Source organism: Sus scrofa, chromosome 1 (assembly GCF_000003025.6).
Source record: "Sus scrofa isolate TJ Tabasco breed Duroc chromosome 1, Sscrofa11.1, whole genome shotgun sequence".
In the NCBI taxonomy this organism is placed as follows: domain Eukaryota; kingdom Metazoa; phylum Chordata; class Mammalia; order Artiodactyla; family Suidae; genus Sus; species Sus scrofa.
In genome coordinates this window covers 69,734,852-69,762,182 of record NC_010443.5, presented here as the reverse complement: position 1 = coordinate 69,762,182, position 27,331 = coordinate 69,734,852, and positions in this window count along the sequence as shown.

Below are 27,331 nucleotides of genomic sequence, written 5' to 3'. Positions count from 1 at the left end.
ATCTATTGAACCATGTTCTTCTCATGGAGTAGCTCAGAGAAATGGTGGGCCAGAAACATGGATTGAGTTAATATTGTTATGCCAGATATAGGTATTTATTTAAATTTCTTATTCTCACCCAAAAGATAAAACCTTCTACCAGCAGTAGAAAACACAAGCCGTTTTAGCATTTAGACCTCAGCTGCCTTTCACTTCAGGTCTATGGGCAAGAGATGTGGAAAGGCATTTCTCTGAAGACTGAAATGTGTTGATATTTAGAGCTAGGATCATGCTAGAGCTCTCTATATTATGAATCCTAGTGACGGAAGTTCATATTTTATAGTGATGAGTGTGTGTATGTGTGTGAAATTAAACCACCTTACAGATCATGGGGCTCATGGAGCAGCTCCTCCTGCCCACGTCTGAGGACACACATATTGGAAATCTGGACCTGAAACATTTTGCTGTTTTTCTTTTTTATTTATGAATAATAATAACCTAATTAAATAATAACTTTAATATGTGTTTTTTAAACTTTTACTTTGTTTGAATGTTAGTGTTTTGCACATTAAGTGTATGTGCCTTAAAGTCCTCAGAAATAGATCATTTGAATGCTGTAAATGTTCAGTACAATTCAAAAATACCATCTCTTTCTTGTTAGGCTGCTACTTTCTAGGAAAAAAAATATTCTGGGTTATATGCTGATGTTAATTTTTAAAATGACACAGATCAATGACCAATGAGTTTCAGTATTTATTTCCCTGAATATATATTATCCTATTGCTTAGTAGATGTCAATGATATGATACTTAAACCTTTCTGATTAAGCGCCTGTTGAACTTTAGACTGCAATAATCAAAGACTTGTTCAATTTAAATTTTAGATTATTTAAGAAGTCTTCAGCCAAAAAGACATTATAATATGTGATGATTACTGTAGATGTTATGAGAGAGTCTGTTAAATCCAGTGGGAATGTTCATCAGCATACTGTAATCAGCAACTAGAGAGAATGCTTAATTACAGTTATTTAGGTGACAAGTTGTAGTATTGGCAGTGAAAGTATAAGAGGATGCCTGGATTAACACTTGCAACATGTAAAAATTTATGAAAATGCATCAGTATCAATAATGATGTCTCATTACATGACTATCCATGAATTTGTCTTATTCTACAAATTCCAAATGTAATCCTCACTCTTAATTAAATATTTCAGAAAAATATTTTGTATGAGAAAGTTCTATTTGTTAAAGGAAGCTTATTTTATTTCATTTTGTGTAATTTATTTTACTTTAATAATTTGTCGGAGTTCCCGTTGTGGCGCAGTGGTTAACAAATCCGACTAGGAACCATGAGGTTGCGGGTTCGGTCCCTGCCCTTGCTCAGTGGGTTAAGGATCCGGCGTTGCCGTGAGCTGTGGTGTAGGTTGCAGACGTGGCTCGGATCCCGCGTTGCTGTGGCTCTGGCGTAGGCCGGTGGCTACAGCTCCGATTCAACCCCTAGCCTGGGAACCTCCATATGCCTCGGGAGCAGCCCAAGAAATAGCAACAACAACAACAACAAAAAAGACAAAAAGACACACACAAAAAAATTTGTCAAGTGTTATTACAAAATAAACTGATTTTACTACCACCTTATTTCAAATTTGTGCTAGTATGTAACACATGCAATTATTTCTAATTTATTAAAGAAAACTTAATTATAACCTATGTATTCAAAAGATATTTAAAAAATTTTTGTTTATCATTCATATTGTTTAAAAATAATTATACTTGATAACATACTTCTTAAATAATGTGGTATTAGTTTCTTATAGATGCTGTAACAAATGAATTCAAACTGTGTGGCTGAAAACAACAGATTCTCTCACAGTTCTGGAGGCCAAACATCTGAAATCAATATTTTGACAGGGCCTTATTCCCTCCAAATACTCTGGGAGAGATCCCATTCCTTGCCTCTACCAGTTTCTGTAGGCTGTCAGCATTCCTAGGCTTTAGCTACATCACCCCAACATCTGATTTTGTGGTTACATTGCCTCCTCCTCCTTCTCTGTACCTCTTTCTTCCCTGTGTCTCTTATAAGGCACTTGGCATTTCTATAGGACACTTCACATTGAATTTAGGGCTCACCAGGTAATCTAGGATGATCTCTCTCAGGATCCTTAACTGAATTCCATCTGTCAATACTTTTTTTTCCCCAACAAGTTAACATTCACAATTTTCAGGAATTAGGAGATAGACATTTTTTTTTGGGGGGGGGGGAGGCATTGTTCAACCCACTACCACCAGCTTATTTTATGATTGTATAATCAATATTATATTTACTATTAGGAACAATACAATTTTTGAAAGCAGATTGAATGACAAATTAAGTGAATGTGACATACATTTGAAGACTGTATTAGTAATGCTACATTTCAATATTGAAAATGAATGCTAATTTGAAGTATATTCCTAAATTACAATCAATTGCCTGAATGGTAAGTTTTATTTTAACAGGATATTACTTTATAAAATAAAATTATGTTATTGCCTTTAACTTTTATGAAGGACATTGAAATACTTCATCTTTATTGATAGTAAATGCCTATTTTTATTTAAATTTCAGTTTGCCTTCAGTGACCTAAGTGCAATGATGAACAAGAAGATGAAACTCTGCAGATGTTTAGAACTCTAGTAAATTAAATAGACCACAAAAGTATCATTGTGATATATTACAAAGTTTTATACATATGTGTGTACATATACATATATACACATGTGTATATATACATTTATACATATGTGTATATATACATTTATACATATGTGTATATATACATTTATATGTGTACATATATATGTACACATACATGTATATAACATATAGCACACACACACACACATATATACATGACAAGAGAGAAGTGAGAAATTTATAATCACTCCTGATTTAGTGGTCATATTAGGTAAAGTTTTAAGGAGTATGTGGGTTTTATAAAGGGTTTTCACAAAATACATAAGTCTGACAGAGTTCTAGGGAGAAAAAACAGTGAAAGTAAAGGAGTCATAATGATATTCAGTTGCTGTACAGTAAATGAAGCGACCATAGAATGATCATAATGATATTTTTCGTGTCTTGTTATGGAGCATGAACTTCAGATTGGCAAAAGAAAGTGAATAAAACATGTCTAAAAGTAAAAGGGTGTGACCATATGAATTTGTATTTTGATGGGATTATTTTATAAGTGTAGACCATGAGTTAAAGGTGTTAAGGATCTAGGTAAGGACATATGCCTACTGATATATTCTAATAGTAGATAATAATAATTGAAATTTTAAAAAGAAAAGTGTAGATGGAACATAAAAATGGCTACAAAAATTGTTCATCGTGTGTCAAAAGGGCATGTGACACCTAAGTAATAATTCAGATCTGCCATATATGACCAGGAGACTTCAAAACATCTGAAACTAGCCCATAGAAATCATGAAAATATTTTTCTGTAATTAGTGAAAGAATTCTGAGGAAAATTTAAACTGGTAGAAGACCTGCCACTTCAAATAGCAGTAACCACATGTGGCAGATTCTCTCATTATAATAACATTAAGTAGAATTTATAAGCAAATATTTTCTAAAAGTAAAAAAATGTAAAGGAGTTCCTGCTTCTCTTCTCTGAATGTTTAATAGTATTCACCTGTGTAGCCATTGGGTCCTGGACTTATGTTTTTTGGAAGGTTTTTAATCACATTTTCAATTTTGGCACTTGTGATTGGTCTGTTCATATTTTTAGTTCTTCCTGGTTCAGTCTTGATAGGTTGTACATTTGTAAGAATCTGTCCATTTCTTCCAGGTTGTCCATTTTATTGGAATATAGTTGCTTATAGTAGTCTCATAATCTTTTGTATTTCTGTGGAGTCAGTTGTAATTTCTCCTTTTTCATTTCCAATTTTATTGATTTGAGCCCTCTCCCTTTATTTTTTTTCTTGATGAGCCTGGCTAAGGGTTTACCAATTTTATGGATCTTTTCAAAGAACAAACTTTTGGTTTCATTGATCTTCTCTATTGTTTTCTTTGTCTCTATTTCATTTATTTCTGCTCTGATTTTTCTTTCTTTCTGCTAATTTTGGGTTTTGTCTGTTCTTCCTTATCTAGTTGTCTTAGCTGTAAGGTTAGGTTATTTATTTGAGCTTTTTTTCTTTCCTCAGATAAAATTATATTGCTATAAACTTCCCTCTCAGAAATGCTTTTGCTGTGTCCCATAGGTTTTGGGTTGTTATATGTTCTTTTTCATTTGTCTTTAAGTAACTTTTGCGTTCTTCTTTGATTTCTTCAATGATCCATTTGTTGTTCATTATCATATTGTTTAGCTTCCAGGAGTCTGTGTTTTTTGCTATTTTTCTCTTGTAGTTGATTTCTAGCATTGTGGTCATAGAAAATGCATGGGATAATTTCAACTTTTTAAAATTACAGACCAATACCACTGATGAACATAGTTTCAAAAATCCTCAACAAAATACTGGCAAACTGAATCCAAATATATATTAAAAGGATCATACATAATGATCAAGTAGGATTTATCCCAGGGATGCAGGGATTCTTCAGTATCCTCAAATAAGTCAATATGATACATCACATTAACAAACTGAAAAAATAAAAACCAAATGATCATCTCAATAGATGCAGAAAAGGCTTTTGACAAAATTCAACATGTGTTTCTGATAAAAACTCCCCAGAGTGTGGGGATAGAGGGAACCTACCTCAGTATAAAAAAACCATATATGAATAAGCCACATCTAACATCATTCTCATGGTGAAAAATTGAAATCATTTCCACTAAGATCAGGAACAAGACAAAGATGTCCAATTTTACCACTACTATTCAACATAGTTTTGGAAGGCCTAGCCACAGCAATTTGAGAAGAAAAAGAAATAAATGGAATCCAAATTGGAAAAGAAATAAAACTATCACTGTTTACAGATGACATGATATTAAACCTTGAAAACCCTTAACACAACACCAGAAATGTGTTAGAACTCATCAATGAATTTGGCAAAGTTGTAGGATGCAAAATCAATGCACAGAAATCAACTGCATGTGTATATACTAACAATGAAAGATCAGAAAGAGAAATAAGAGAAACCATCCCATTTACCATCATATCAAAAAGAATAACTTAGGAATAAATCTACCTAAAGAGACAAAAGAGCTATACTCCGAAAACTATAATATGCTGATGAAAGACATCAAAAATGACACAAACAGATGGAAAGATATACCATTTTCTTGGACTGGAAGAATCAATATTGTCAAAGTGACTATAACATCTGGGGAATCCAAAGATTCAATACAATCCCTATTAAATTACCAAGGACATTCTTCTCAGAACTAGAATAGAATATTTTAAAATTTGTATGGAAACACAAGAGAACCTTAATAGCCAAAGCAATATTGAAAAAAGAAAAATGAAAATGGACAAACCAAGCTTCCTGACTTCAGAAAACACTACAAAACTACAGTTATCAAAACAATATGGTACAGGCACAAAAACAGTACTATAGATCAATGGAATAGGATACAAAGCCCAGAAATAAACCCAAGGCACCTATGGTCAACTAATTTATGAGAAAGGAGGCAAGAACATACAGTATAAGATAGAACAAAGAAAAAAATTGAACACTATCTAACAACATACCAAAAAAAACTCAAAATGGATTAAAGACCTAAATATAATGCCAGATAATATAAAACTCCTAGAGGAAAACATACATAGTATGCTCTTGGATGTAAATCACAGCAACATCTTGTTTGATCCAATTCCTAGAATAAAGACAATAAAGACATAAAAAAGAATAAAATAATGCCATTTGCAGCAACATGGATGGAACTAGAGATTCACACTGAGTGAACTAAGTCAGAAGGAGAAAGACAAATACCCATGATATCACTTATATCTGGAATCTAATATACAGCACAAATGAAACTTTCCACAGGAAAGAAAATCATGGACTTGGAGAATATACTTTTGGTTGCTGAGGGGGAGAGAGTGGGATTGTCTGGGAGTCTGGGGTTAATAGGTGCAGACTATTGCATTTGGAATGGATAGACAATGAGATCCTGCTGTATAGCACTAGGAAATACGTCTAATCACTTGTATTGAATCTATACTAGGTTACCATGATGTACAGTAGAAAATTGACAGAACACTACAATGGAAAAAATAAAAATCATTATTAAAAAAACACAAAACAATGGGACCTAATTAAACTCCAAATCATTTGCACAGCAAAGGAAACCACTAAAAAATGAAAAGACAACTCACACAATTGGAGGAAATCTTTGCAAATGATGCAACAGACAAGGACATAATACCCAAAATACACAAACAACTCATGCAATTCAACCAAAAATAACCAAGTAACCCAATTGAAAAATATGCAGAAGACATAAATAGACAATTCTCCAAAGAAGACATATGTATGGCCAACAGGCACATGACAAAATGCTCAGCATCACTAACTAATAGAGAGATGTAAATCAAAAGTACTATGAGGTACCAGTTCACACTAGTCAGAATGGCCATCATTAACACTGCAACAAATAACAAATGCTGGAGAGGGTGTGTAAAAAAGGGCACCCCCATACACTATTGGTGAAAATGTAAATTGGTACAACCATTGTGGAAAACAATATGGAGGTACCTCAGAAAACTAAATCTAGAACTACCATATGATCCAACAATCCCACTCCTGGGTATATATCCAGACAAAACTTTCACTGAAAAATATCCATTTACCCCTATGTTCATTGCAGCACTATTCACAATAGCCAAGACATGGAAACAACCTAAATGTCCACTGACAGGTGACTAGATTAAGAAGATGTGGTGCATGTACACAGTGGAATACTACTCAGCCACAACAAAGATAAACTATTGCCATTTGCAGCAACATGGATGGAACTAGAGATTCTCATACTAAGTGAGGTTAAGTCAGAAAGAAAAAGACAGATACCACATGACATCACTTATTTGTAGAAACTAAAGTTTGATGCAGATGATCCTATTTACAAAATAGAAACAGATCATGGCCAAGGATAGCAGTCTTTTGGTTCCCAGTGGGGAGAGAGGAGGATTGGCATGGATGGGAATTTTGGGGTTTGGGGATGCAAACTCTTATATTTGGAATGGATGGGAAATAGGGCTCTACTATATAGCACAGGGTACTGTGCGTGATTGGGTCACTTTGATGTACAACAGAAATTGAAGAAACACTGTAAATCAACTATAATTAAAAAAGAAGAAAAAATGGATTTTTAGTGGTTTTATAGGCAATAAAATTTGTGGTCTCCTATGGGCATGGTTTGTGGCATCCCAATTACAATAGAATGTCAAAAACCACTGATCACAGATTGCCATAACAAATAATGGTAATAGTAATAAGGTTGAAAAATGATGAGAATTGCCCAAATGTGACACAGAGACAGAAAGTGAGCAAATGCTGTTGGAAAAATGCTAGACTGATATATTTTACTCAGGGTTGCCACAAGCTTTCAATTTGTAAAAAATGCAGCATCTACTTAGCACACAATAAAGTGAACACATTCACAAAAGGTATGCCTGTATTCCTCTAAGAGAAATGAGAACATGTTTACACAAAGACCTATGCATGAATATCTGTATTGGCTTTATTTAAGGAGCTACATATTTCTAAATACTGTTGGATAAACAAACTCTTGATATTAAATTAAATACTATAAAGTGGAACAAAGGAATTAAAAAAAAAAACCTAAGAGTGTGCATGAATCTCAAAGGCAGTATATTAACTGACTGTTACCCAGATACTAAAGGTTACATACTGTAGGAGTTCTACGGCAGGAAATCATAGAAAACAGTAAATTACAGTGATACAAAGCAGATCAATGGTTAATTTTAACACAAAATCCAAGACATAATATGAAGAGCAAGAGTTACAAAATTATGTTTAAAACATCCCCATAGATAAATTCTAAAGAGGCCAATGATTCTTTTCAAACTTTATCCAGAATTGTGGAACTCATTAGTTGAAATCCCTGCTGTGGGTAAGTTCACAATTCAATCTTCACTCTGCTCTGACTTTCATATTCAAGAGCTAAGCCATGGCAGTATATGAGCAGCATTGTTCCCCACTGCTTGTTTTATCAAAGAAGAATGAGAAGTCAGAAGAGTCAAATATTTGTATGCCTTAGGGCAGATATCAATGGCTTGAATTTAAGAAACATAAATTCTTAGTTCTCTGCCAGTAATGGAACGGATCAACCATGCATATAATTATTCAGTAGTTTAGGTTATCAGATCATAATTTTCAATAAAAATATTTAATTTTTATAAAAATATTTTTTCTCATAATTGCTGTATTTTCTGTAACTATTTTTAATTATTCCTGGATACATTTCATAATATTTTGTATTTCAAAGGAAGTCTTGGGTTTTAGGGACCTGTTTAAAGGCATGGCATTAGATTAAATGGTTAATTGTATCCTTTGTTACTTTTGTTATGTAATTAAGCACTTCACTCTATCTACATATTACTAATACTTAAAATATTCTGGGAGTACCCATCGTGGCTCAGCAGACATGAATCTGAATAGTATCCATGAGGACACAGGTTCGATCGCTGGCATCCCTCAGAGGGTTCAGGATCCGCTGTTGCTGTGAGCTGAGTGTAGGTCACAGACACAGTTTGGATCTGGCATTGCTGGCGCCATGGTGTAGGCCAGCAGCTATATCTCTGATTTGATCCCTAGACTGGGAACCTCCATATGCTGTGGGTGTGGCCCTAAAAAACAAAAAAATAAAATAAAATTCTGATATTCCAGTTCCTGCCTCTCTCAGGAAGTTGTGAGTCTCAATTACTTGTTTAAAGTTATGGAATATATTGGTTTGGGAGAATGAATTGCAATGATACTTTGTATTTATCACATTACATACCATCTATAACCATTTTAGAAACACTATCTCAACTGGGGTTTTTATCTCCTCAAAAACTACAATTCTGCTTCAGTAAAAATCTTTGTCTTACAACAAATCTGTTCTGTTAGGATGTTTTTGACTGCAAGAATTGAAGAGCCTTGAGTCAAACTGGCTTTTTTAATAAAGTAGTAGTTTCTGTTCCTAGAATAGCACATCTGGATTACCAGGGAATTTATAGATGCAAGTTTTTAGCTTCTCCATAAACACAGTAACTCAGATATTTGAAGATTAGGTATAACAATCTTTGTTTTAATAAGAGATCTATATATTTCTGAGCATCTGTAATCAAAATAGTTTTTCTTCAAGTTTTATTTAGATATTATTGATGTGCAGTACTGTATAAATTTATGATGTACAATATAATAACTTGACTTATATATGTCATGAAATTATTACTAAAGTGTAGTGAATATCTATCATCTCATAGAAATACAAAATTTAAAAAAAATTTTCCCTTTTATGAGTACTCTTAAGATTTACTCTCTTTAACAACTTTGATATATAATGCACCACAATATTAATTGTAATAATCATGTACATTACACCCTAGTACTTATTTATGTTATAATTAAGTTTACAACTATTGATCATCTTTATCCAATTTCTGCTGCCACTTCACCTCTAGTAACCACATATCTGATGTCTTTTTCTAATTTTTGTTCTTTTGATTTGATATATAATTGACCTACAACGCTATGTTAGTTTCTAGTGCAAAACAAGTGATTTGATATTTATATACATGACAAAACGATCGTCATGACTAGTTACCATCTGTCACCTTTTTAAGATATTACATTATTATTAACTATTTCCCCCACACTACATTTCATCCATTGTTATTTACCTTATAACTGGAAATTTTTACCTCAATCTCCCTCATCTATTTCACTTGTCCCCAATCTCCCCTCCCTCTGGTAAATACCTGTTGCCTGTATCTACAACTCTGTATCTATCTTGTTATGTTTGTTCATTTGGGTTTTTTTTATGATTTTTATTTTTTCCATTATAGTTGATTTACAGTGTTGTCAATTTCTACTGTACAGCAAGGTGACCCAGTTATACATATATATTTATATACACACATACACACACATTCTTTTTCTCACATTATCTTCCATCATGTTCCATCACAAGTGACTAGATATAGTTCCCTGGACTATACAGCCAGATCTTGTTGCTTATCCACTTCAAATGCAATAGTTTTCATTTATTAACCCCAGATTCCCAGTCCATCCCACTCCCTCCCCTTCCCCTTGGCAACCACAAGTCTCTTCTCCAAGTCCATGAGTTTATTTTCTGTGGAAATGTTCAACTGTACCATATATTAGATTCCAGATATGTGATATCATATAGTATTTGTCTTTCTCTTTCTGACTTACCTCACTTAGTATGAGAGTTTCTAGTTCCATCCATGTTGCTGCAAATGGCATTATTTTTAATGGCTGAGTAATATTCCACTGTATATATATACCTCATTTTCATAATCTATTCATCTGTCCATGAACATTTAGGTTGTTTCCATGTCTTGGCTGTCATGAATAGTGCTGCAATGAACATACAGGTGCATGTATCTTTTCCAAGGAAAGTTTTGTCCAGATGTATGCCCAAGAGTGGGATTGCTGGGTCTTACGATAGGTCTATATTTAGTTTTCTGAGGTACATCCATGCTGTTTTCCATAGTGGTTTTACCAATTTACATTCCCACCAACAGTGTATGAGGGTTCCCTTTTCTCCACACCCTCTGTTCATTTGTTTAATAATGATAATGAAAGTGAAATCATATGATGCTTTTCTCTGACACTGGGAGGCTTTTCAAGAAAAGCAAGTGGGTCTCACCCAGGCTTCATTCAAATGCTGCTTCTGCTCAACAAGTTCCTGGTGCTAACAAGCTAGGAGGAGGATTCCAAAATGGTGCTTGCCAGTACCAATGTCCACGTGGTAGAACGAGCTCCCAATCCATAGATTTTACCAGTATCTATGTCCCCTGGGTGAGCTCCATTTGCCACCTGCATCTCAAGAGGCTTTCTAAGATCAGTGGGTCATGCTTATGTAGTCTCAATTTCCAATTCTTTCTTTCATCACTCTTCAAGCCAAAGTGAAGGCTAGGTTATTAATTCTACCTGAGTAGTCCTTTGACACTATGAGATGGATTTTGTAATGGTGGTAGAATTTAATATTGATATGATAGCACTTACCAATCAAAAATACAAACATTTTTTAATATATAGGGAAATTTCTGCTTGCAAGTTATAGAGGATGGGCATCTGATTTCTATTGGAAGCACCTTAATTGTCTACCTGCCTTATTTTTTTCCTATAAATTTATCAATTAATGCATATATTTTTTTTTTTGTCTTTTTAGGGCCAAACCCACAGCATATGGATGTTCCCAGGCTAGGGGTCCAATCAGAGCTATAGCCGCCACCCTATGCCAGAGCCATGGCAATGCGGGATCTGAGCCGCATCTGCAACATACACCACAACACACTGAAATGCCCGATGCTTAACCCACTGGGTGAGGCCAGGGATTGAACCCACATCCTCATGGATACCAGTTGGGTTCATTAACCGCTGGGCCTAGATGGGAACTCCTGTAATAATTATTTTCCCAATATCTTTTTTGTGCATTGTATCTACAAGTGTCATTTTTAAGAGACTTTAGTGTATAGAAATATCTAGCTATTTTATCTGTAAAGCCATCGATTTTTTTTCTAGGTCTTTTCTACTTTAGTTGTGAATCTCTCCCATATTTTTCAATGACAAGTTGGCAACTTGGAAGTAGGGTTATTTCCTATTCTTGTTTTTGCTTTTATATTAAATCCCCTGTTTCTGGCTAAAGGGCATTCACTGAAAATGAGAAGAGAACAGAGGTTTCATCTTTTTCAGGATCTACTCTTGAACGCTTTCTAAAAATTTTATATGTCATCCTGATATCTGGGTAAGAGAGAATTTCAGATATTTATGTGATTCCGTTTTAACTGATATCTGTTCCTCACCAAGCTTGAGTTAGTGTACAAAAAAAACAAAACAAAACAAAAAAACCAAACACCTCCCCTGTTTGCTTATCTTTTTTTTTTTTTCTATTTCTACTGTTCTCTTATCTTTGAGAATGCCAGGATTCAAAAAGGAAATGGGCCCACATATTTAATGCCACATTTTGCATTTTCAGTATTTTCCATTTTTATCAATTTCATTTTTATAATTTAGGGGGTATTATTTATTAATTTAGGACTGGCTACATAATTTGTGGGCTCAGTGCAAAATAAAAGTTTGAAGCCCCTTGTTCAAAATTAGGAATTGAATTATGAGATCAGGCCTGCTCAGACTTGAATATATATGATAAATTAATATAAATTTGGTAATGCCTAGCAGGCAACCATTTGTTGTGAACTGGGCTGACATTATATATTATTTTAAAAATATAAATTCTTATGATTAACTATAAAAGCAAATCAAGATTTTTTTTTCAGCAGCATACCACATTAGAATCATCAATCCTGTATAGATTCAGCTATTGGAACACTAAAAGAATGTATCCTTATGTCTGTTTTTCATCAATAATGTAGTTTAGAAATATCACCTAATAACATATAGAGCGTTCTAGTCTTTAGATGACAGTGTTGGAAGGGTCTTATTCTATATTTTTCCCGTCTTTTTGTTTTGGTAGAAGAGATAATATGATTATCATGAAAATCCTAACATAACAGTATTTATATATGTCCTCAGTAAAGATATTCTCTATCTTTATATCATCCCCATTTTGAAACATGGTAACTACTTCTCTCTAGTTACTGTCTTTTCATCAACCAAAATTTGATGACCCCTAAGTTATTCTCTCAGAGCTTTCTTCTATCATTATATAATTTCTCCTTCAGGAATAGTTTCCATTAACATAGTTTCAGTTATTATATCATGAATATCAATATCAAGATGTAATTTGTATTTTTTTTTTTTTGTCTTTGTTGTTGTTGTTGTTGTTGTTGCTATTTCTTGGGCCGCTCCCACGGGCATATGGAGGTTCCCAGGCTAGGGGTTGAATCGGAGCTGTAGCCACCGGCCTACACCAGAGCCACAGCAACGCGGGATCCGAGCCGCGTCTGCAACCTACACCACAGCTCACGGCAACACCGTTGTTGTTACACCACAGCTCACGGCAACGCCGGATCCTTAACCCACTGAGCAAGGGCAGGGACCGAACCCTCAACCTCATGGTTCCTAGTCGGATTCGTTAACCACTGTGCCACGACGGGAACTCCTGTAATTTGTATTTTTAATTCAAATATCATTCTATCATTGAAAACTCACCATTTTCAATATTAAATATATTCTCCTACACAAAGTGGTTCTCTGTATTGTCTGATTATACTATTGATAAAATTTTTTGAAAACGTGTATTGATATAATATGATAAAGTTAGTCATACATAAACCATGCAATTAACATTAGCTTATTTTCCACTGAAAGATGAAAAAGATGAAAATATTGAATTTAGGAAGGACCTAGGACAAAGCATTTTATTTATTAAGTTTCTGTACATATAATTCAAATATATTTATTTATACTAGAAGGATAACTTGATATTGCGTCCACCTCTTTTTTTTTCCGCTTTTTTAGGGCCTCACTTGTGGCATGTGGAAATGCCCACACTAGGGGTCCAATCAGAGCTATAGTTGCCAGTCTACACCACAGCTATAGCAACATGAGATCTGAGCCACATCTGTGACCTATACCACAGCTCACAGCAAAGCCAGATCCTTAACTCACTGAGAGAGGCCAGGGATTGGACCTGAAACCTCATGGTTCCTAGTCAGATTCTTTTCCATTGCACCACAATAGGAAATTCGATACTGCATAAATCTTATTTGAACTGAATTTGGTTGCTTTTACACTTTGAAGTGTCTGTGTGATGTGTGTTTATCCCTAGGTAACTTTGAAATGGAAAGATTGTGTATATGAATTAATATAGAAATATTTTTGACCAGGTTATAAAAACTTTTCTGAATTTGCATGATAATCTTAATTGCATGAAGTAAAAAACATTGCTTAAAACAAGTTAAATAGAGCCTCTGAGTAGCATTAAAAATATGGGTTTAAAATAATCAAAGTTATGGAGTTCCCATCATGGCTCATTGGTTAACAAACTGGACTAGCATCCATGAGGATGCGGGTTCGATTCTTGGCTTCGCTCAGTGGATTTAAGGTTTGGAGTTGCCATTGCAGTAAGCTGTGGTGTAAGTGGCAGACATGGCTCAGATTCTGCATTGCTGTGGCTGTGGTGTAGGCTGGCGGCTACAGCTCCAAATGGACCCCTAGCCTGGGAACCTCCATATGCTGTGGGTGCAGCCGTAAAAGACAAAAAGATAAAAAATAAAATAAAAAATAAAATCAAAGTTGTATTTATCTCTTTGTAGTAATGTGTTAATCTTAAATTATTTTATTCATGTTCTGAGACACCTAACTCAAACTTCTATATGATTTTTCTTCAAAAAATGAGATTTATGCTTAGAGAATATTATTGAAGCAATTTTGATTATTTGAGAAGAAAATATTTTAAATGCTTTTTAACATAATTTCTCATATTTCTTTCTATTCTTTATAATTTCCATCACAGTATTATATTTTTATACATTTAAAAGATAAAAGGATTTTCAAAGCTTGGGAATGTTATTAATATTTAAGACATTTAAGGAAAAAATAATCTACATATATGCTAACCTTCATTTGGAATAAATTATATTACTTTTATTCATAATGTTTACTGTATTGGAAAATACATTCAGATGTTTGAAATAAATTTAAATATAAAAATACTGACAGTAATTCTTTTTTCTTTTCAGTGACATATTATTTAAATTTAAACCATTTTAAAACAACATATTAGCATTTTAGTTAAATATCTTATGTTATTTGGCTAAGCATCATTTTCTTCTTTAGGAACGTCTGTGCAATTATGTGGAAATGTTTTTAATTGAACTGCAAGGTTCTCATGCTTAATTGGAAGGAAGATTGTATTATTGTTTAGATCCTTAGTTTGATAATCCACCTGCTACTTTCTTTCTTTTTTTTTTTTTTTTTTTTTTAATGATGTCTGTTTGCCATTTCTTGGGCCGCTCCCGCAGCATATGGAGGTTCCCAGGCTAGGGGTCGTCGAATTGGAGCTACAGCTGCCAGCCTACGCCAGAGCCACAGCAACGTGGGATCTGAGCCGCGTCTGCGACCTACACCACAGCTCACGGCAACGCCGGATCTTAACCCACTGAGCAAGGGCAGGGATTGAATCCGCTACCCCATGGTTCCTAGTCGGATTCGTTAACCACTGCGCCAAGATGGGAACTCCCCACCTGCTATTTTCTATGAATGTGTTTTCTTTATGTTTTGGTATAGCTGTATATGTAAGGGCACAGGTTTTTAGATAGAGGAGAAATATTTGCAAAGAAATACAAATAAAAAACTGCTTTATGCTAGGGAAAATATAAAGTGCTATTTAAATGAAGTTTTTTTTTTTTATCAAAGTGGAATTGATTCACAATGTTTTACCAATTTCTGCTGTGCAGCAAAGTAAGCTAGCCATACATATGTATATAAATTGCTTTTGTTGTATTACATACATTGTTTTTCTTCTGTTATCTTCCATCATGGCCTACTCCAAGAGATTAGGTAGAGTCCCCTGTGCTATACAGTAGGACCTCATTGCTTCTCCATTCCAAATGTAATAGTTTGCAACTACTAATCCTAAATGCCTAGTCCATCCCGCTCCCTCTTCCTTCCCCCTTGGTAATCACAAGTCTGTTCTCTATGTCTGTGAGTCTGTTTCTACTTTGTAGATAGGTTCAAATCTGTGCCATATTTTAGATTCCAGATATAAGTGATATCATACAATACTTGTCTTTCTCTTTCTGACTTACTTTACTTAGTATGAGAAACTCTATATCCATGTTGCTGCAAATAGCATTATTTGTTCTTTTTTTATGGCTCCATTGTATATGTGTACCACATCTTCCTAATCCACTCATCTGTCAATGGATATTTAGGTTGTTTCCATGTCTTGGCTATTGTTAATAGTGCTGCTATGAACATAGGAGTGCATATTTCTTTTTTGTTTGTTTTGTCTTGTTTTTTCTTTTCTAGGGCCATACCCACAGCATATGGAAGTTCCCAGGCTAGGGGTCGAATCGGAGCTGTAGCCGCCAGCCTACGCCCAAGCCACAGCAGCATGGGATCTGAACCGTGTTCACGACCTATACACCACAGCTCAAGGCAATGCTGGATCCTTAACCCACTGAGCAAGGTTGGGGATTGAACCCGCAACCTCATGGTCCCTAGTCAGATTTGTTAACCACTTATCCATGATGGGAACGCCCATGTTTCTTTTTCAATGAAAGTTTTGTCTGTATATATGTGCAGGAGTGCGATTGCTGGATCATATGATATATTTAGTTTTCTGAAAAACCTCCATACTGTTTTCCATACTGGTTGTTCCAGTTTGCATCCCCACCAATAGTGTAGGTGTGTTCCCTATTCTCCACACCCTCTCCAGCATTTGCTATTTATAGCCATTTTGACCAGTGTGAGGTGGTATGTCAATGTGGTTTTGATTTACATTTCATTAATAATTAGTGATGTTTGGCATTTTTTCATGTTTCTATTGGCCATCAGTATGTTTTCTTTGGAGAAATATCTATTCTGGTGTTCTGCTCACTTTTCAATAGTTTGTTTTTTATTGTTGTTGTTGAGTTGTATGTGTTTTTCTATATTTTGGGGATTAAACCTTTGTTGGTTGCATCATTTGCAACTTATGTTTCTCCTATTTTATAGGTTGTCTTTTGTTGTGTGTGTGTCTTTACGGATTGGTTACATTTTTCAATGTAATATTGTATGTTATTTTGTAAAAGTAATAAATTAAAATATAGATGACATCCATTATTAAATTGACATTTAATTATTTTATACTTAGCATTATCCCCAAATAGGGCTTTTTTAATAACTTTCTAAATTTTATCTGTAAATTGTAAACAATGTTTATAAGATTATCTTTTAAAGATTCCTAAATATGCTCAATTTATTAAGAGTTTCTACTTCAAATCCTTGCTTAAGCTACTTATATACTCCCGATTATGTTTATGGATTGTTTTGCTATGCAAAACTTGTAAGTGTGATTAGGTCATATTTATTATTTCTATCACCTTGGGAAACTGATCTAAGAAAACATTTGTGGAGTTCCCGTCATGGTGCAGTGGTTAATGAATCCAACTAGGAACCATGAGGTTGTGGGTTCGGTCCCTGTCCTTGCTCAGTGGGTTAAAGGATCCGGTGTTGCCGTGAGCTGTGGTGTAGGTTGCAGACATGGCTCAGATCCCATGTTGCTGTGGCTCTGGCATAGGCTGGCGGCTACAGCTCCGATTCGACCCCTGGGAACCTCCATATGCCGCGGGAGCAGCCCAAGAAATGGCAAAAAAAACAAAAAAAACAAAAAAAAAAAGAAAACATTTGTAATGCTTTGCTTATGTTCTCTTCTACTAATTTTATGGCATCATGTCTTATACTTATTTTTGTGCATGGTGTGAAGTTGTATTCTAGTCATTGGTTTACATGCAGCTGTCCAGTTTTTAACAGCACCACATGCTGAAGAGTCCGACTTTTTCCCATTTTATTTCTTGCCTCCTTTGTCAAAGATTAATTGGCTATAAGTGTCTGGCTTTACTTCTGGGCTCTCTATTCTGCTCCATTGATCCACATTCTATTTTTGTACAAGTACCATATTGTCTTGATTACTTCATAATATTTTCTGAAGTCTGGGAGAGTTATGCCTCCTGCTTGGTATTTGTTTTTGTTTTTCTTTTTTTTTTTTTTCCTAAGGATTGCTTTGGCAATTCTGGGTCTTTTATATTTTCATATAAATTTTTGCTTTGGGTAGTTTGGTCATTTTAACAATATTAATTCTTCCAATTCAGGAGTATGGGATATCTTTTCATTCATTTGAATCCTCTTTAAATCATTTACAATTCACAAATCAAAAAAGTTCATAGAGTTCCCATCATGGCACAGCGGAAATGAATCCAACTAGGAACCATGAGGTTGCGGGTTCAATCCCTGGCCTCGCTCAGTGGGTTAAGGATCTGGTGTTGCTGTAAGCTGTGGTGTATGTTGCATTTGGCATTGCAGTGGCTGTGGCATAGGCCGACAGCTATAGCTCTGATTAGACTCATAGCATGGGAACCTCCATATGCCACAGGTGCAGCCCTCAGTAGACAATAGACAAAAAAAAAAAGAAAAAAGTTCAGAAAACAGCTCTATTAATTTGTTTGGTTGAAAATAATACTCCATCTCAACTGACACATTCATCTATAATCTTTATTTATCCTAATAAATATTCATAAGATTTTGATAATGTGATTTTAATTAATTGGCCATGATTCTAGCCCAGACTTCCCTGGAAATTACATAATGAAAGTATACACATTGTATTATGTTTCCAAAATTTGAAAATTGCTTAATTTTAAAATATATGACCCCAGGGGTTTTGAAATTGGAAAAATAAATTTCTGACCTATCATACCAATAAAATATTAAATATGTACTAAGAAAAACTTGAAAGTAAACAGCAATTGTCCCTATGCTATAGAAATTGAATAAAGTAGAAATGTAATAATCTTAATAAGTTTATATAGTAGTGTTAGTTCTGTTTAGATAGTCAAAGTTTGGGATAAATAACTAGTTTATACTACGCTGTGACATGAATTGAGTGTTTGGTAACACTAGGACTAATTTTTTGTTTCTATTAATTGCTTTTTGAATTCCCAAAGAGGAAATCACATAATTTTTCCTTCACCTATTCTGTTTGATTTTTTTTCCTGTAGACTCTTTTAACATGTACAACTAATTTGTTTCTTTCAATTTTCATGAAATCTCATCACTTTAAAAACATTTCATCTTATTTGCAAATTTCTTCTATGATTCCTGATAAAAGATCTGGGACAAGTTGCAGGTATTTGCCTCTGAGTGTATGTTACCTCTGACTCTGTCTCTGTGTCTATCTCTGTCTCTGTTCCTCCACCACCTCTCTCTCCCTCTTCCCGCTCCAACACACACCCTGTGAAGATACAGTGGGAAAACCTTGACGAATGACCTCACCAGACACCAGATCTGCTGGCACCTTGATCTTGGACTTCTTAGTCTCCACAATTGTAAGAAATAAATTTTTGTTGTTTGAATCATCAAATTTATATTATTTTTGTTATAGCAATCCAGACTAAAACAATTGGTACTGTATTTTGAAGTGTAACTTGCTGTGTCAACTTTGGGCTTGCAAGTAGTCATGGTGTTGAAAAAGTGAAGAGAAAAAAAAAACATTTAGAAGATATTTCAGAAAAGTAAGAAGACTATTATCTTTGACTGTGGGTTATCTCATCCACTTCTTTTTAAACTGTAAATGTAGAGCATGTTGTACTCATTTCTTAGTTCAGCACTTATTATCCTTGTATTCCCACTGCCTCCACATGCAGCAACTTCTTACTTCTAATAGGAGATTATAAGCATGAGCTTAAAACAATGTTCAGAAACTCCATTCTGCTTTTGTAAAGTTAGAGTGAATAAAGTTAGTATTATTATTTTTCACATTCTTATGAAATATTCCAGTGCCTTGGTAAATTTCTCAAATTCCAAAAAATCTGGGTCAATGTCCTATAGCAGTTTTTGAGACTTATTCCGCTTATGTCAACATTTTTAATCTCCTAAATTCACTGGTAGTCTCCCTCCATTAGAGTCAGGAAAAATCTTCCTCTTCCCTTCATTTTTATGTGTTCATAGATTTTAATTTAACCAATCTTCAAGGTTGTCATACTTTCTCAAGATCTTCTTTGATTGTTCATGCTAGTTTGTTCAGTTGGTTATTCTAAACTGCTACACTTGGCTTGCAATCTTTAATATGTGACTTGTGTGTAGAGTTCTATTTTAACTTTCCTCTGTCATTCTTCATGAAAGCTTTAAATGAAATATTGACACTTGCTATATTCATTTAAAATATTATATGCACCCATGGCAGTTCTTCATATTTTTGCATGAAATAATTTCCAACATAGGGATGTATAATTTTACAGATAATTCTTATCAGTTTGAGCTTTCCTTGACAAGCTATTAATCTTTGAAATATTTTGCTCAATGCCATGATGTACTGTCAGGTAAGAAGTGGGATTCAGTGCTTCCAAATTCATTTGGGCAGAAATAGAACATCATTATAGACATTTATCATTTTTCAAAGATTCAAAATTTGGTAAATGAAGTGCATCTGGGTCTTCTGTTGGGTCATTACAATTAGCACCTAAACAATCTAAGTGCGAAGTATCATTCATCAGCCTAGAAAATGAATTAATGTTCTTGTTTTATCTTTATGATATTTATACCTGTCAAAAATTTTCTTTAACTTCAGTACTTAAAATATCTCCTATGAAGATCTGAGACAGTTATTGAGGTATTAAGTATATGATTGAAATAGTATTGATAGTTTAATTAGAATGCAAATCATTATTGTTCATTTTACTTGTTTTCTTTCAATAAAAGTCATCATTTAAAATTGTATTCATTAGTTTATAAAAAAGTAAGTTACATGTTTATGGGAACATTTCAATTTTTCTTACTTCCAATATTGCTAGCACCTGGTAGAATGTTTTATATACAGAAGAGGCTTAATAGATAAGATATTGGTGAAGTAAAATGTGAATAAATGATTGAATTTGCTTTTGAAAGATTATTTAAGTGAATATCCAAGTTACAGTTTCAGCTATGACTTTTGATAAATGACTTGGTCTTTTGGGACCCTAGTTTCCTGAATCAGTAAGACTAAAGTGTTTGATTCATTAGTTTTCGAGATATCTCTTAAAAGTGAGTTTATCTTAGATGCTGCCAGAAATATTCCTTATAATTGTTTGAAACTTTGTTTTTTGCTCTGTCATCATGTTTTCTTTTTTTTTTAATATTTAGTTTTTATTTTATTTCCCCAATACATTATTTTTTTTTCTACTGTACAGCATGGTGACCCAGTTACACATACATGTTTACATTCTTTTTTCTCACATTATCATGCTCCATCATAAGTGACTAGACATAGTTCCCGGTGCTACACAGCAGGATTTCATTGCTAGTCATGTTTTCTTTATTCCTCACTGAATTGTTAATTAAAACAGTAGCTTATAAGACAATTTAATGCCAAGTTAACATACAAGTTAGCAGTGTACTAAATTTGTTTTTGTTTCTCAGCTTTTATTCTTGTTTTGAGTTATTTTTTAAAAAGTAACTTTAGATATATGTTTGTTCATTTTTCAACTCATAATTTCATAGTCCAATCTACAAATGAATTGCTCTGGCTACATAACATAATTGGGAGTTTATAAGTAGCTTAAGCAATGATTTGAAGTAGAAATTCTTAATAAGTTGAGCATATTTAGGAATCTTTAAAAGATAATCTTAAAAACATTGTTTATAATTTACAGATAAAATTTAGAAGGTTATTAAAAAAAGATAGCCCTATTTGGGGATAATGCTGAGTGTAAAATAATTAAATATCAATATTTTAATTTATTAATACCCTTCACAAAACAACATGCAAATTGCATTGAAAAATATGACCAATTTGTCACAATTATTACCATAATTTTTCCTATAGTGTAAAATTGGATGATATGATTTTATGATTTCTCACACATATTAAAATAGCCCAAAATTTGGATTTTAATACATGAAATCTAGACCTCATGCAATTTAGTTATTTTTAAGTTAGTTGATAAGTTTAGTATTATATATCAAATAAGCTGTGGCAAAGCTGATCATTTCATTTGAACAACCAGCCAAACTTAATATGAAAGATATGGCTTAAATGCAGATGTTCTTTAATTTGAGGAGGGATCAAATGAAACAATTATTTTGTCATTGGCTGTGGGATAAAAGTTATAAAATGAAATGGAAACATTTTTCATGTCTAATAAACAAGTTTAGTAATTTAGAGCAATTGTAATTGCCTCTTAAAGAGTTTAGAATATTAAGAAACTACTAAAGATATACTATTTATTTCATGCAATTTCTTCTAAACCTGATTAAAGCTGTTTGAAATCGGGTATTTAGAAAAAATATTTACCTACTGTATTTTGACATTAATTATATAGTCTCATGTCTTGACATGTATAATTTCTTTAAAAATCAGTGGCTTAGAATATAGCTAATAAAAACTAAAGAAATTATATTTCACATAATGTAGTATCTTAAATTTTAGTTTAAATCAAACAGTTCTTTGTGTAATATTGTAGGAGAAAATGTCCCAACAAAAAGGTCGAAAGGAGACACTCTGGCCATGATGACTAAGCAAATCTGGCCAAACTGCCCATAACCCAGCCAACTCCCCCACACATCTGCTTCTGTAAAATTTGCTCCCGCATCTATTATTTTGCCAGTTCTCACTCTGGTCCGCCAAGCACAGACCCGGAAGAACTAGGCCATAAAAGCCTTGTGAAACCCCTCTTTGGGACTCAGACTTCAGAGAGCGATCTCGTCTGAGCCCTCCTGCATAATAAACCTGAGTTCTCCAACTCTTCTAGTGCTCTCTTGGTTTCTCGCCAGGTGAAAGAGCTGCTGGAGCTGGTACACTGGCCATAGGGCTGCCACCAGAGCTGATACACTCTGACCTTGGGCTGTTGACAGCCGCCGCAACAATATGATTATTTGAATTTACAAAATTAAAATAACTGAGAATAAATATTTAACATGAACACTTTATAATTAAAACTAGAAAGTAAAAAAAAAAAAGTACAAAATAGAGCCTTATTATATTTACTTACCACCAATACTCATTATATTTACTTGGAATGTCTTAAAATTCATTTCTAGCAATCAAATTGCTTCATAAAATTAATTTTTTTTTCTGATTTGGATTGCATTTCAGAACCTTATTGAAATCCCTTCACTGTAATTATCAGACATTAAAATGCCAAAACGAAAAATCTTAATGCCTCACTAGTGGCTTCTTTTTTATGATTGCTTATGTGTCATGAGACATGTTTCTACAATATTTTCTTAGCCTCTTTGCTGAAAACTCCATCTTGTCCTGCTTTACTTTACCCCATATTCCTGCTTGAAAAACAGTCACAGTGCTGATAAATGACTTAAGCTTAAGAACAAAGACCTAAAGACATAAGTTATTCATAGGGTCAGCTGAATAAGGACTTAATGCCTTGGTCTAGGCACGCCAGACCTGTGCAGATTGGCACACCATTTGCAGAGCATGATATGTCCTCTTAACAATAAAAGGAAGAGGAGCCTCACGGCCCCAAGGGGTTTATGAGGGGTCCTTAGCAGGATATTCATTAGCAAGGAGAACCAAGGTGCAAACCTAGGCACACAGGGTTGCTGCAGATAGGTATGCCATCTGCAGAAGCACAATGGTGATTCTCTAGATGCTATGCATGGATAGCTGATGCCAAACTTCCTCAAATGCTAATGATTGTTAAATACCTAAAGGTCAGAATAAAAGCTTAATCAGCAACCTGCGATGTGACTTTTAAAATAACTTAAAAAAACCTATATCCTGCACCTACAACCCCCTCCTCACTTGACTTAATCCTAAAGAACATAATAAAAGCAGTGTGATTTCTTGAGGCGGGGCTCTTGGTCCCTGAGACCTTGAGGTCCCCCCCCCCCTCCGTTCCCAACTTTACTTAAGATAAATGTCTCTGTGTCTTGTTTTATGTTAACTTTTTTCCTTGAGTTTCACAGCACCCATTCTTCAGCCCCATCCTGCTGAGCTGGTCTCAGCACTTATGTAAATCAAGACAAAAGTAATAATTTTTGCTATTTCCCCCTTTGCTGAAATTTATTAGTATCTACTTACTTTGCTACAATTCACCAACACATATTCAGATGTACATTAAAGCAGAGCCAGGAAATAACTAGGTAAGTGTTTTGTTATAGTTCTGAGTAGATAGGCCTCAAAGTGCTATTATTTTGATTTTGGATGACTAATTTAGATACCTAAACACTTCACCCCCTCCAACTTTGGAAAACACACACAAGGTGTCTTCAGAATATGGCACTGTAAATCTATACCACAGAATATATGCTGGCATCCAAAAAGAGTCCTAGAAGAAGGGTATTTATGAAAAATTTTAAGGAAGAATTTCTTTGAGAAGTGACTGTATTTGTAGGCATTTTCTTTTCTTATTCTAAAAGTTCTGTTATCTAATGTATCACCCACCTTTATTTAAGTAGCAAGAACCCAGGGAAGTTGCCTTATTTATCAGGAAAAAGCCAGAACAAATAAATGTTTCTATCTTTCCTTAAAGCTATTCACTTGCTCATTTCTAGAGTGAACATGTCTCAGCAGCATGAATATCAGTGTAGTGATTCTGACATTTGGTTGATAAGATTTGCCTTATATATATATTTACAGAAATCCTATTTGGCTAATATATAGCTCCTTACAACATTTATCAATTTCAAACGCACCTGGTTTTCTCATGCATAAAACTTACTGAAATGTTTGCCAAGGAAAGTAATTCTAAATGGGAGGAAAAATAGGTAAAGAATATTATAACTGATCTGTTTCCTGTAGAGCTGAGATGAAGCAAAGAATCAAAGACAAGGTAATAAATCCTTAAAGTATTCATCTACATTGATTTTATGCAACTGTTTTACCCAAATATACACGATTAGCATCATCATTTTCAACACAGTGGTTATATTTTTGTAGGTATACCCTCCTTTATCTTTCAAATTTCGATGTCCTTCATTCTCAAGTACTACCTAAAAAAGTATCTTTCTTACCTGCCAGTATATTATCTCTTCATTTGCAAAACTGTTAAAGTACATGGAAAAGTTTTCCTGTCTTAGAATATTCTTTTACCACTTTATATTAATCAAACATAATCTTGCTTATCAATAGATGCTTAAATTCTAGTCAACATGCAAAGTTAAAATATTTTATAATTCAAGTTATTTATACTGAGTTGCCATGTATTAAATTTTGTAAGGTATTTCTTTCAATTAAAAATGCAAAATAAGTTTTGGCTTTTAAAAATAGCACTAAGTTGTTTTCGTGTATTAAGTACAGTTATTATATTGACAATTTTAATCCTACATTAAAACATTTGTGAATCATATATCCAATAAGGGGTTATTATCCTAAATATATAAGAAACTTATAAAATTTAATAGCAAAGAAAACCTGATTCAAAAAAAGTATAACTGATATACTAAGAAAAAAGAAAACAAAAATCATATAAAATAATTAAAACAAAAGTGGCAAAAATAGTGGAATGAAAAAATAGGTACAAAGAACACTGGCGACAAATAGAACATAGTAATAAATATGGTAGATATGAATCCAAATATATTAATAATCAATTTAAGCATTATTATCTGAAGACACTAATTAAAAGAGATTATTAAGATGGACCAAAAGATACATGTACCTCAATGTTCATTGCAGCACTGTATATAATAGCCAAGACATGGAAGCAACCTAAATGTTCATCCAAAGAAGAATGGGTAAAAAGAAGATGTAGTACATACATACAATGAAATATTACTCAACCATAAAAAGTTGAAATAATGCCACTTGCAGCAACATGGATGAACCGAGAAATTATCATTCTAAGTGAAGTTAGGCAGTGAGAGACAAACATCATATGATATCAATTATATTGGGAAACTAAAAAAAAGGATACATTAAACTTATCTGCAGAACAGAAACATAAATTGAAAAATTTATGGTTACCAAAGGGGACAGATGGGGGTAGGGAGGGGTGAACTGGGGATTTGGGATGGAAACTATTCTAAAATTATGTTGTTATGATGTTTATACAACTATAAATATAACAAAATTAATTGAATTATTTTAAAAAGATGGACCAAAAGACATATTATCTTTAATAAAACCAATATAAACATAAAAATATATATATATTAAGAACAAAAGGGTAAAGATGTACCATGCTAACACTAATCAAAAATAAACTGGATTAGCTATAGTAATTTGCAATAGAGCAGATTTCAGGGCAAGGAAAATCATCAAGTATATAAAGGATTATAATATAATTAATGAGGGGACATTTCTCCAAAGGGGCATTACAATCCATAGTGTGTATTGTCTTAACAACTGAGATCTTCTGTATCACACCTTGCCTATAGTTAACAATCCTATATAGTGTCTACTTAAAAATTTATTAGTTTAGATCTCATGTTGACTTTTCCTATTAAAATAAAAAAGAAATATCTTAGGAAAAAATATAATATTGGCATTAGTTTTGCAATACATGTATGCATGTAAATTAAAATAATATCTGTCAGTATTACCAACTGTTTATTTAAAATTTGAAGTTGAGTGGGAAAAAATAGTACTACTTTTGTTGCTTATACTTTGATGAAATAACATTTTAAAAATACTAAAAATTATCTTTTTCCTCAAACACAAAAATCCAAAGAATCAATATTATATGAAATGCAAAAAGCAAAATTATGAAAGTTTCTTCAAAGTGTTCTTATTTCCTAATATAGAGTCAAATTTTCCACTTGTCTTAACTGAATGTTCTGTTCAGCACATTTTCACTCCAATCTTCAGAAGTAATCTCTCTCCTCAAAAACTGTAGCGATAATAATCATAGCTGTTCTCAGGTCAGATTGTGGCTGTGGAAGATATTTCCCTCATTTCTAAAATATATATTTCATCTATATGTTCCTGTTTTTCCTGAGCTAATCCTATGTAATTTTCCTTATTTTCCTAATAGACCAGGGATATAATATGGAATTTTAAGTTGGAATGTATACTAACAGCGAGTCACCATTTGTTCACTCAATTCCTGTTGAGTATCAGGATGGTAAAATCAAGAATGGTGAAGATTCCAGAGTACATTTCCAAAATATTTTTGGCTGAGAGGGTAGCCATCTGGCTCAATTCTTAAGTGAATTTTGAACAGTTGAGGTGAGTATATTAACTAAGAAAGTCTGTCTATCACAAGAGTTATTCATCAATGATGACATTTTAAGTAAAATGATAATGTGCCATTTGAAGATATGTCCCAGAGCAACTTTTAGAATACTTTTTAATGGCCTTCCTTGATGTTTCTTTTCTAATAGGTCAATATTAAACTTTTTTCACAAGTTAATTGTAACCTATGACCTGGCCAATTTCATCTGAACTCTCCCTGTGAATTTTCTTTGTCTTTGGCTGTTAGAAAAAATGTAGAGGATTCTTTGATCTTCTGGGCTCATTACACAGAAGAATCTGTGTTACGGGTCACTTCAATCTCTCTTTCTCTTTCTCTCTCTTCGGGAACCTTAACACCTTTATTTAGCCATGATTTTTGCAGTTATATTGCTTTGGAATCATTTA